The 12,944-nt window shown below is 47.0% G+C and overlaps 1 protein-coding gene across 2 annotated transcripts in view; it reads right to left on the bottom strand.

The window, feature by feature from the left end:
• The window catches only part of ADCY7 (adenylate cyclase 7), a 1,256,803-nt gene that overhangs the window by 766,753 nt on the left and 477,106 nt on the right, over positions 1 to 12,944 (bottom strand). The gene's annotated exons all lie outside the window — the stretch shown is intronic.

Raw genomic sequence — 12,944 nt, 5'->3', positions numbered from 1 at the left:
AATCAGGATTCTTTTGTTGCTTTTTGGAACTGTGGAGCAGAATCTTGCTTGAATGGGGGAAGGGGAATTCACACAGATTATAAGAAGAGACTGTGGTCATATTGTAAATGCAACTGTTATTATTGTGTTGCCTTTGAACTGCCATGCATTAACTTATAGAATTGCTGCATGAATATGTGTGAGGAACAGATATCCTCTAGTACAGTGTTTCCTTCAGTTTATTTTAGATGGAGACCTCTTTGTCAGGGTAGGGATGGTGAGGCGTTTAACCAAACTTAATTTAAATGGCATCTTTTGAAAAACATTCAGAAGGTTGTCCCCCTCACAGAGGCTAAGCCTAGGTGATTGGTAAACTGGCTATATATGCCCAGGCTAGCAGTCAGGTGCTGGTCGTGTTTGGAGTAGGAACTGGCAGCAAGAGTTTGGAGCAGGTTTGATAGAGAGAGAGAGAAAAGATTCTGGAGAAGGTTGGAGAGAGTGGAACGAGTTTGCAGAAAGTAGAAGAAACGATTTTAGAGGAGGTTGGCGACTAGAGAGGGAGAGGGAACAATAGGAGGTAAAAGGAGAAAACACCAGAGAGTGAACAGAGGAGAGTAGAAAGAGGCGATAATACAAAATCATGAGGAGGTGGTTGAGGAACAGAGGGCAGGAGTTTGGACACCGGGTTGAGGGAGGTCACAGAGGCCCCAATACCATCTCTACTTGAAGAAAGTAGGTGCAAGCCCATTATTCCCTGGACTGAGAACCAAGTCAAAATAAGAATCTGAGAGGACTCTCAAAGAAGGATGCGGGAACCCCTTAAAACCATAACCAAGAACCAAGAACCAAGGAGAAACTTTGCAATTACCTGCATCTGGTAGCAGAGGCGAACAGCTCCTGCTGGCGAGAAATTATTTCTTGCAGCTGTTAGCGATAGGGAAGTTACCCAATTATTGTGAACTACACCTTGAGAGAGAAGTGGTGGCAAGCAGAGCGGCTCAGGAGTGCTGCGCACATCACACCGGCAGTCCCAACTCTCCAAAGCGGATTTGCAGGCAGTGTTTTACATCTCTCAAAGCGGAGAGCAAACGTGAAGAGTCAAGGTGATTTGAAAATTGCTTGCTGGGGATAAGCAACACGTAAAGTGTGTTGGGGGCCCACTTCCTGCAATTACCCTATGTAATGACCCCCACAGAGTTAGATCTGGTCACCAGTCATCCACAGTTGTTTTTTTCCCTCGATTTCCTGTGTGTGTCTTTCTTTAATTCGCTATTTAACGTGTACAGTAGGTTTTTTTTGTTTTAAAAGTGATTAGAGGAACAGCCTCATTAAAGAAAAGTGTAAGCAAGTTCTGGAGATTTTCACACTGCTTTTGCACATCTTCAGAGCTGAAACGTAGCCACTTTTATTTGAGGACACAATAAACCTTATTAATGTTAATCAAAACAAACGTTTTAAATCTAAATGCATGCTCTGCTCTGCTTTCAGGATTAATCCCAAAGGTCTGAGTAATTTCCTTTTGTGACTCGGTGCATTTTACTCACGTGTAAATTAACGAGTTAAAGTAAAGAACCTTAGGTTCCCATACACGCGACCGGTGAGTGCCGCTTTAAACAGTAAATGAAAGCACCCACACAAAACTAAACCTTTATCTGTAATAATTCATAGCACACTGTCGGCGACTACTGCCAGGGCACCCGAACACTAGCTATCGCCCACATGCAGCTGGGCCCTCTAACAGAAAGCAGTTGAAAGATTGCTACTTCCAAGACTCCTTGGAAATTGCATGAAATGACACTTAATTAGGGAGCCTGAAAGCTTAAGGTCCGCTTTCATCACCAAACTGTTGAAGGCTACATTCATATTGCAATAACAAAGCCGGGCGCTACAGTGTGAAGATGCACTTGAAACAGCAACACACTGTGAAATAAAAGGGGATGAGGCCAGCTTGATTCGGGAGGCCAGAAAAACATCATGTGGAGTAATAGCGCGGCTCCAGTATCTGAAAAGGCCAAGACAGCTGCGAGCGCAGCCAGCACCTCCTGGCGCCCCCCACATGCTGGAGGAAACGTCAGCATTCTTCAGTAATGAAAAAGAGGGCCAGTCATAATTGTGGTTAGGAACACAGAGGAGGGTATGTCCAAGTGCTTGGAAGAATGAGCCACAGAGCGTGATCTCACACTGAGTGCACTGCCAGGTGGGGAACTGACACTCCAGCTGTGCAGCGGCATCGCAAGACTACTGTGTATGGCAGCTGGTGCTCTTTACCCAGATGCCCACAGGACAGCGTCACAAAGCAACAATCAGCCTCATTACGAGCAGGGCGGTGATGTGATATGATAGTTTATTTATATAGAGCCTATACACAATGGGTTTCAAAGCGCTTCAAGGCAATGGAGGGAACAAGGGAAAATACAATGACATTCTTACAGGCCATGAACAGTAAGGATGTGAAATTAACTATCGTACTCGGCCTGACGACATTGCAAGAGCTAAGACATAGATAAGAAAGGGAGGGGGAGAGTGGGAAGGAAATGGAAACAGACAGGCGACTACCGTACTAGGCCGGATGACATTTCTGGTAGAGCCGGAGAAAACCAAAAGGTGAGGGAGAGCGGTGCAGAAACGCAGGGGAGGAACAAAACAAGCAGCTATCGTACTAGGCCTGAAGACATTTCAAATAGTGCTGGAGGGAGGGGGGAGCAGTAAGGGGATAGGGGAGAGATAGACAGAGTTGCTATCATACTAGGTCCAGGGACTATTCTGATAGAGTAAGTGCGTAAAAGAAAGTAAGGGGAGGAGGGGAGGAGATAGGAAAAGGGAGAGGGGAGGTGATAACAGAGTGTAAGCAGTAAAAAAGAGTGGAGAAGCAAGAGGGGAGAGCGAATACAACTGCAGAAGTCAGTAGTAACACATAATGTTGCAAGCCAGGATACAAGATGAAGATGGGAACAGCATGATTCAGGGTCATCATGAGTACAAGATGCAAAGGAAGTCCTGCATGAGAGTTGCGAAAGGGTGACGCACCGTGAATCAATGAAGTCCATAAAAGTAAAATCCAACAATTGGCCACAAGACGGTTATAGTGAAACCAGAATGTAGCAGTAACTGCTGAACCCATATGCATGCATACTTATAAATTGCCGATCACATACCCTCACCCAGAATAATTTGTCTCACACATTGTTTGTCAAGTGTTGGCAATAAATGGCCGTAGGTTTTATTGTACAGATATGGTTATGCAGATAACAATAATCATATATCATGATAGTAACATACTTTTGGGCACCAGGTCTTGGGGTTACCCCCTCTGGCCCGTGCCCGCCTTCTCATGTCCCACGACTTGTTGTGGGCACCGTACAGTGCCCTGTACTTCTTTTCCTTTGTTCTTCTCCCTTATTTGTAGGGTGGGAGGGTTTTGTGGTAAAGAAGCAAAGGTTTGGAAGGCACTGAGTAAACAGTGCACCTCCTGTCTGTTTGGGTCCCCGTTCAGGGTCCACAAACTGTTTGTGTTTTCTCAGAGCATGTTGCTCTGTATTTATAAGACCCAGGGGAGCCCTGGGTCTTTGATATGTAAGTAGTGGGGGCTGTTATGTTTCAGCCCCCGGCCGGATAGCCGACTATCTGGCCCCCTGGGGGGGGCAGGTCTTTGAACCTGATCCTTGCCTGCCTGTTGGTTTCCTTAGGTGCTTAGCACCTTGATGCATGAAGGAAGGGTGAGGTGATTGCTCACACCTCACCCTTCCTCAGCATTGTGTTGCCCAGACTGCGTGTCTCTTCGACTTGGGGGAAGGAGAGGGGCAGAGAGGGGGAAGAGGTTGGGCTGCCCCTCTCCAGGCCTGCTGATGGTAACAGCAGTTACCCTGCATCGCTTTGTGCAGCACTGCAGCATTGCCCATAACTGCTGAACCCATATGCATGCATACTTATAAATTGCCGATCCCATACCCTCACCCAGAATAATTTGTCTCACACATTGTTGGTCAAGTGTTGGCAATAAAAGGCCATAGGTTTTATTGTACAGATATGGTTATGCAGATAACAATAATCACATATCATGATAGTAACATAGTTTTGGACACCGGGTCTTGGGGTTATCCCCTCTGGCCCGTGCCGCCACACGTGGGCAGGTTGACGGCTGACCGCGTTCCCCCAAAAGTATCTTTTGTTAGCAACCCCTGGAGGCTAGAGTTGCTGTAATTTCTCGAAAGAAATGTTCCATGCCCTTGATTGATAGATGAGTGCTGTCTTTGTGAAAAAGGTCCGGGTCACCCAGTGTAATGGATGGGTGCTTTATGAAGCCCAGTCTTCTTGCTGTACAACATTTTTCTAGCCCCCTGTTGATTTTGCGTCTAGAAATGTCTACAGATTTGTAGCAGTTGGCCCCTAGCCATTTATTTCTGGGTAGGATGGCCGAGAAGTATATTTCCATTCCTTTCCAAATATGGGAGATACCTGCAAGGGATGAGCACATGTCCTCAAGTAACTTTCTCCTCCCAAAGGATATTAGGTCATTGCCCCCTAGGTGGATGATCAGAAATTCTGGCGGGCCTCTGTATGCGACCAGTTCTGCTAATGTTTCGTGGATTTCTGCCCATCGTAGGCCTCTGTAGCCCCACCATGGGTAAATGGTGTTCCTGAAAGGTGGCCTTTCCTTGGTCTCCTCTGCCCATCGGCCCGTCCTGAAGATAAAAGAGTGGCCGACTATCCATGCTGATTGAAGAGTGGTCCTCCCTTCGCCTGGTGTTTCTGTATGAAGGGGGAGGGAGAAAGAAAGGGTGAGGGTGGCTGGCTATATTAGTTGCAGTCTGATGTATCTTTTGTAACAATCTGATTTCCAGCCCCCTATGTTTTTTATTTGTTGTGGAGCTAAACCTCCCTGCCATGCTGAGATGGCAGTGCCTATTCTGAAGGAATGGGTGCCAAAACCCCTGGGGTCCCACCCCGCATTGTTGACTGCTTTCATCAGCACCCCTTTGAATTGGTAGCGGCTTAGTGCCGAGGCGTCCTTATGGATCAAAAACCTACCCCCAACCTTGGGTCTTTGTGCATGGTAGAGGTTGGTAATACATACCGGGCAGTTTACTGCCTCATCGATGCAACAAATGTTGATGGTTCTTTTTGCCCCAGTTTTTGATTGTTGGATTTCTATGCTGACGGTCTTCTGTCTGACCCTGACTTCTATGACGCCCAGCCCGTTGGTGGCCTTGGTGCTGGAAGCAATGAGTTCTCGCACACGGAACGCCCCGAAGTATGCCAGGAAGAAAGCTGTTCTGAATAATAAGATCTCGTATGGATGCCAGCATATGGCTTCCAGCTGGTTTGCAATTTGTACCAGTTTGTTGAAATCAAGGGGGCAGCGGGTGTCTACCTGGTGGCCCTCTATTCTGCCCCAACCTTTCAATGCATAAGAAATGAGGGCACTTTGGGTGGGGTCTGAATCACCCCGTAATTTTGAGAAATATGAGACTGCAACTAGGTGTCTTTTAGCCAAATCTCTCTTAAAGCCTTGTTCATGCGCCCATTTTAAAAATATTTCTATGTCTTTAATCGTTATTAACTTTACATGTTTTATGCCTGTGGCTTTAAAAACTATTTGTAGGCACTTACTGTACTGCGCCGCGGTGGTGCTTGCCAGTGCTTTCCCTGCCATCTCTGTGAGGAAGCCTAGGGAGGTGTTGGCACCGTCTTTGAGGTGCCTGGTTCTTGTTGGACATCCCGGCCTTCGCTCTCTGGCACTGGCGTTGATACCGTTATATTATTGGCACCCGTTTTTGAGGTGCCTGGTTCATGTTGAGCATTCCGGCCTGGGCTCTTTGGCGCTGGCGTTGATGCCGTTATTTTTGTTTTCCCATTATTTCCCAGCATTTCGCCGGTATTGGCGTCATCTGTTCCCGGGCATGCGGCGCTAGCTCCCGGAATCTTGGCCACTGAAAGCGAGATAAAACATCTGCAATGTTATCTGCCCCAGCAATGTGCTTTGCTTTGACCACAATGTTTTCTTGTAATGTGACTGCTGTGATGGCTCGTAGCACTTTTAGCACTAAAGGGCATTTGGTAGACCTTCTGTTTATGGAGCCTACTACTGCCATGTTGTCGCACCAGACCAAGACTTCCGTGTTAGCAAGCTGCATGCCCCAGATGTGAATGTCAGCCAGATGGGAAATATTTCTAGGAGGGTGATGTTTTTAGTCCACCCTGCCTGTTGCCATGAGTTGGGCCAGTGTCCTGCCACCCACTCTGAGTCTAGTATGACTCCAAACCCTTTGCTCCCGGCTGCATCATGAAAAGGACCCTATTTGTCCGTGTATTCAAAGGCGTTCGCCAAAGTGAGGTCCCGTTGAAATTTTTGAGGAAATTCCCCCAAATTTCCAGATTGTGTTTCACCTCTGCGCCTAGTCGGATGTGTAGGTGGGGTTTGGTGAATGATTTGATTTTTTAGTACCCTCCCTTGAGGAATTATTCTAGCAGCGAAGTTGAGACTGCCTGCTAATGATTGAATTTCTTTAACTTGTTTCCTTGTCTTTTGTTATCAGGGCTTGCATCTTCTCCCAGAGTTCTGCAATTTTTGTTTTCGGGATCCTGCATAGTCCTTGTGCAGAGTCAATTTCAATGCCCAGGAAAATTATGTTGGTGACTGGTTTGGTCGTTTTTTCTTTTGCTAGAGGTATGCCCCAGTGTGCGGCCATTCCTTCTAATTTCACCAGGCCCGCGTTGCATTCTTCTGAGTTTGCTGGGCCCATTACCATAAAATCATCTAGGTGGTGTACTACTTTGGTCCCTGGTCTCTGTTTTTGGAAAGCCCATTGGAAAAAGTAGCTGAATTGCTCGAATAGGGCGCAGGATACTGCGCACCGCATTGGGAGGCATCTGTCTACATAGAATTTGTTGTTAAAAGTAAAACCTAACCATTGTTGGGAATCTGGATGGACTGGTAAATGTCTGAAAGTGGATTCGATGTCTAGTTTGGCCATCAGGGCGTTCCTGCCACATTCCTGTATGAGTCTTACCACCTCCTGGAATTGTGTGTAGGATACTGTGGATTCCGTGTGTGGAACGTTCAGTGATTGGCCTTTGGGGTAGGATAGGTGGTGCATTAGCCTCATTTTCCCTGGTTCTTTTTTGGGGACCAGTCCTAGTGGTGATATTATATAATCTTTGAGGGGCATGTGGTCCCAGGGTCCTGCAATCCTGCCTAAAAGCAGTTCTTTCTTGATTTTGGTCTCCACTATTTGAGGGTTGTCCCTGGCCGACTTTAGGTTCAAAGGGATGCTTTGTGACCCTGTACCCTTAAAGGGGACGATAAAGCCCTTGGTAAGGCCCAGCCAGATTGCCTCGCTGGTTTCCCTGTCTGGGTAGTTCATGAGTGCATCTTTAAAAAAATTGATTGGGTTGATGGGAGTTCTGCCTGGTGCCAGTTCTGGGGTTGAAATTGAATGGGTGATGCTAATCTTTAGATTTTTTGGCTGGCAGTCTGGTGCAGTTGCTTGGATCGCCGTTGCAATTTGTGCAAACGTGTTTGTACCAGCATTCCTTACCCCAGGTGCACTGTTTTTTTCCAAAATTCCTGCATGGAATGTTGGCTTTTGCAGAGTGGTTTTTGTTCTGCCTGTGGGTATTAGACTTAGCCGCCCATGGCTGGTTCTTCCGAAAGGACTGTTCGCCCTTTTTGTGCTCATCATTATCATTGTTTCTGGGACCTTGTGTATTTTTAGAGGAGTTCTGTGAGGCCTCTTCTGCTGCTGGAGGCTCAGTGTTTAACATATATAAATCATTTTGGACCTTGTCCCATTCTATGGCTGGCCTCTCTGACATGCTTCCCCTAAATCTGATGTCATATACGAGCCAGGTCTTCCCTTTCTGAGTGATTTTCACTTCTCTTATGTTATCCATGTAAGCCCATAGTTTTCTGCCATCCTTGGGAAATTTCTCCTGATATATTGTTGCCAAGGTGGCGAAAGCCTGTAACCAGTTGTCCCAATTCTGTTCTACCTGGGAGTTTCTGGCTATGGATTTCTCTTCTATCTTTTTGGGATCCCTGAAGGCATCTTTTCCTTTGCGTTGGGCTTCTATCAGTGAAAAGATTTCTATGAATTCTTTGGCCCATATGGCGTCTTTGATTGTGGTATCAATATTCCATGCTTGGCATCTTTTATTTCTATTCAGTATTTCAGTCTGAAAGGATTTCAATTTTAATTATAATTGGGCATTGCAGATCATTGCTATGTCTGGGTTGCTGTTAATTTGCCCAGTCTGCCCCACTGGTTCTGTACGGGGGGTTGTCCATGCTTTTAAAGCACCTGTTGGGTCTGCCGTGGCAGCGGCTGGTGCCCTTGTGCTAGCAGCTGCTGGCGCTGTTGGCACTTGTGGCAATGGTGTGGCTGGGGCTGTTGCTTGGATTGTTGTTAGTGTGGGGGGGGTCACCAATATGATAGGTTCTAGGGGTATATTGTGGTTTGTGTGCCCCGTTCCCCTGTTTGGGGAAAATCTTTCTCCCTCATTTCCCGCAGTAACTGTTGCATTTCTGACATATTCTCGCACAATGTCGCCAGTTTTTTGTTACCTTTTCTAGGACTGTCTGTCACTTTCTGTCTCTTTGATGGCGTTGTGAAGTCATCTTGACTGGGTGGTAAGGGAGTCCCCTCCTTTGGTAGGCCGTACATATTTTCCCTTACCCAAGTCCATCCGTAGTGTTCTGCTGGTTAGCCGACTATCTGGCCCCCCAGGGGGGGAGGGGCATGTCTTTGAACCTGATCCCTGCCTGCCTGTTGGTTTCCTTAGGTGCTTAGCACCTTGATGCATGAAGGAAGGGTGAGCTGATTGCTCACACTTCACCCTTCGTCAGCATTGTGTTGCCCAGACTGTGTGTCTCTTCGACTGGGGGCGAGGAAAGGAGTAGAAAGGGGGAGAGGTCGGGCTTCCCCTCTCCAGACCCGCTGATGGTAACAGCAGTTACCCTGCCTCGCTTTGTGCGGCACTGCAGCATTGCCCAGACAGACTCCTGTGTGCGGGAAGGGGGGGGCACAAGAGAACAACACAGGGGGATCAGAGAGGGTGGGGATGACCTGCGGGGACAGAGGGTGTAAACACATGTTGGTGCATGCTTACCTGCTGTCTTAGCAGGGGTTCGGGTCCTGGATCCTCCTGGCCCAAACAGGAATTGCCCTTTTCTTTGACTGCCCTTTGCTTTGGACGCCCGGGCGAGAGACGGCCTTGATCTAAGAGTTAAGAGCAGGAAGGAAGAGGCAGGGCTAAGTAGGTGGGTTTTGCTTAGGCCAGGTGACCTAGATTCATTTACACCTGCTCCCCAGCTGCAAAGGAAAAGAGGCTGGAGGGCTCCTTAAGTATGGAAAAGAGTGGCAAGCAGGTAGGCACCAGGTGGGCGGGGCTTGCTAAGTGGGGAATAAGTGGTGATAAAAACAGTGGTAATTTGATGGTAATTCTGTTACCGTTCAATGCCGCACTGTCATCCTATATGTTTGATGGTAAAATGGAGCATAAACCTCCAGCAAAAAGTTGGAGTTAAATCCTTCTGCTTACTGCCAAAAATTGGCAAATCAACTGAATTATTGCCAATGCTAATTCTGCCAAAATCCTCATGGAGTCAATGGACTCTAAAAATAGCGACTTGCACCGCCCCATCACCACTTGTAATCCCAAGGTAATTTCGTGGGATCAAGTGGAGTAACAGTAATTCCGTTTGGCAGTGTGTTGGTGTATTTACCGCCAGAATACTGCCAAGCTCGTAATGAGGCCCAATGAGTTTTGGGCTGCCCTTGAAAAAAGGGAAAGCAACGTATTTTCTGTTTGCGAGGTTGGTGCTCTGATCAGTTTTTGTGTCAAGATTTATGACAGCTAACATGTTGCTAAAATCCTCCTGAGTTAGAGGATCCTGCTACTTGATCTGTGTGGTTCTGGTGAGTCTTACAGCCCCAGACTGAGGTGACTAGAAATGTAGAGTTCCGCCTGGTCTGGTCTTTAGAGCATGTCATGTTAGTTTGTTGTGATCTAGTGGACAGGCTGGCTTTGAGAGGTCTTCTGAAGACTAGGTGATCATCCTCTGTGTGCAGAGTTGTTCGGGCACAGAGTTCCGCGGCTTGGTTGATAGGAAAGAGATGGATATGGAGTGTATCAACTTCTGAAGGATGAAGGGCCAATTTGACTCTGCCAGAATTCAAATGTGTGCTTGTAGGCTGCACACAGATGAAATAGGTTGATATTTAATTAGTCTAAAATCAAGCATTCAGACCTCCTTGGTTTGAAAAGATCTGCCTACACTACTCCTGCACTGCAATCTGTATACTGACTCCGGAGAAAAGGGTCCTCTTTCAAACGTTTGGCTCAACTATCTCCCAGGAAATACTGAGGACCACCTTCGAAGGAAAAAGGATTCCAGCATCATTCAAGCATACACATTTAGGAGGCCATGTCTTGGGTGTAGGTGAGTGAGATGCGTGGAAAAAAAGTTGCCAAACATGGAACTTACAGTAGAGGTGGATGGGGTGAGGTCAGTGGGGGTAGAGGGAGAGAGTGTGAGAAGGGGGAAGGAGGATACACATGTGTATCTTGCCATTTCCGTGCATTTTCTGTATGAGGGAAGCTTTCACCTGGACATGATGCCTGTGCTACACTAAATCTCTTTTTTGACTGTTGGGGGCTGGGGGTGAGGGGTTGGAATAATCCTGCCTCTGCAGCAATATTACTTTTTGTTAGCCCGGTCCTTGCACGTCCAGAATACCCTGGAAGGGTTTAGCTCACTTTTTATCTTCATATTGATTGTTACAGCATGTCTATAGTTATGTGTCAGATGGGGGCGAGGAGTCACTAGTGTAGCCGCATAACTACATGTCACTAAGAAACCATTTTTTGCATCCCTGAAAATATTCCAACCGTCTGGATGAATGGCACCTGGGGGTGAGAGGGATGGGGGGGTGCACACGAATAACCCACAGCTGCAGAAGAAACGCTCTCGGGCTGTCCCCTGAAAAGGCTCAAATGTTCAAGCGTTTGCCTTCAGCACGCTGCTTTCAGTGTTCTTGTACAGTAATTGTAGTTTTAGTTTCAGCCTATAAAGCCAGGTGTATAATTACCAGGACGTAGGTGATAAGAACTGGTTTACCATCTCACCCCTGACATGCATTAATTAGAGAGGTCTTTAATCTTGCCGCTGGTTTATCCATGTGATCATTACCTGCACTTAGTTGTTTGATGAAGGCATGCAGCTGGTTATCCATGATGTGCATACAGGCAAGAGACAGTATACCTCCAATGAGAAGACATCACTAATAGGTTTGAGCACAATCAGGGATCTATAGGCACGTCCTCCAGTAGAAAGCTACTAGGGTACCACAGCAGATTGAGTGACTGTTGCGGGGATGGTATATGTTTAAAGCTGGCTGTACATTGTATGGCTTTTTGCAATTCCTTATTTTTTAAAAAAAAACAGATGCTTTAAAATGTGTTTGGCCAGGGGATGGGTTGGACTGAATTTATATAATCATATTGAAAATCAAAGGTTGGCACCCACAGTTCAGCTTCCCAAAAACTGCTGTCAGCACAATAGAAGCATTTACTTGCGATTAAGAGTGCGACAAGCAAACCACATCTTCAGAAGTGTATCCTGTGATAAAAAGCAAAAGAAAGGGCACAACCATCCCAGGGTATTTGTGTAGTAGTCTGAGAAAAAAACTAAACACAGTTTAAAGAAAAGTAGTGGATGCAAGTTTAAGAAGCAGGTTTCACTTTGGCAATGCCGTTTTTGTTGTTTCTAAGGAATTGCAAGCTGCACATTTGAAAAACAGTAGCCCAGCATTTGGGATGCCTGCTTTTAACATGGATGGCTCCCAACCCTGTGATATTCATTGCCCATCTAGTCCTGTGGTTTCTGCTTCAGGCACGAAGAAAGAGCACACCAAGTAAACGAAGGAACTATAAGCGCAGTTTTGACATCTGGTCGAAGGAGCACCTTTAAGACTCTTGAAAGTGTTCCTTGTCAGAGGGGGCGCGGGAGCAGCAAATACGAGGGTCAATTGCTCCACTTTACCCCCCACTCTAGGGAGCCTATGGGCTCCACCAAACCACTAACTCGTGCATTGCACTGGTGTCCTATGAAACTGCTCGTGCTAGCTATCCAAAATCCCACTTTCTATTGTTTCCAGTGTACCAGTTTATCAGCACAGTTCAGATGCTGCAACCAGGGTTACCAACTTCACAATGTTTCGGTGGGGCCCAGGCGGTGATGTGAAATCACAAAAATGGAAGGGAGAGCCGAGAGATCTCATGTGCTATTGGCACACAGGGCATGTGTGCCAGCCAATCAGTTTCCCATTGATTACAGGCTTAATTAAACAGATGCAGGTCCATGCTCAAAGCTGGTGGGTGGTGCCCAATCTCCCTGTGCCCTATTTGTCATCTTGCCCTTGGACCCCACCACTGCTACCCACTGCTCACACTCTTACTCTTCACCTATTCCCAAAACAGCACTGTGCAGGCCTATCCTTCAATAACCTGCCCCCTGCCTCTCACCAGAACCTCAGCGGCCATTCCATGGAAAAGGAAGTGGGATTTGCAAGGCAGCCATGTTTCTTTTTTCACATGACATGATATGATGTGGCATTTATAACGCGCCTATACAAAAGTGTTTCAAGGCGCGATGATGCAAGGGAGGGGGACAGAGGGAGGACAGTGACAACGATCTTACTAGGCCAAGTGAACATTGAGATCGCGCAAGTGCAGGGGGGAGGGGAAAGTGCCAGCGGAGGGGGAAAAGAGGCAAGTGCTGAGCAAGGGATCAGAAACAACAAGAAGTGCGGCCAGCAGGTGGCAAGTGCAAGAGTTAAGTGCAGACAGCGGGTTGTCCAATAAGTGCAGGTAAGGGGACTGTAGGGTTGTAGATACAGACCCAAGTGGAAGGATTGCCAGGAGGCAGTGCAGGTGTGCAACTGCGTGGGCAGGGATCTTGGCCC

The sequence above is a fragment of the Ambystoma mexicanum genome, chromosome 1p, assembly GCF_040938575.1.
Source record: "Ambystoma mexicanum isolate Mex_15411 chromosome 1p, UKY_AmexF1_1, whole genome shotgun sequence".
In the NCBI taxonomy this organism is placed as follows: domain Eukaryota; kingdom Metazoa; phylum Chordata; class Amphibia; order Caudata; family Ambystomatidae; genus Ambystoma; species Ambystoma mexicanum.
Note: the sequence above shows the minus strand (reverse complement) of the source record. Positions and strands in the feature narration are given on the sequence as shown.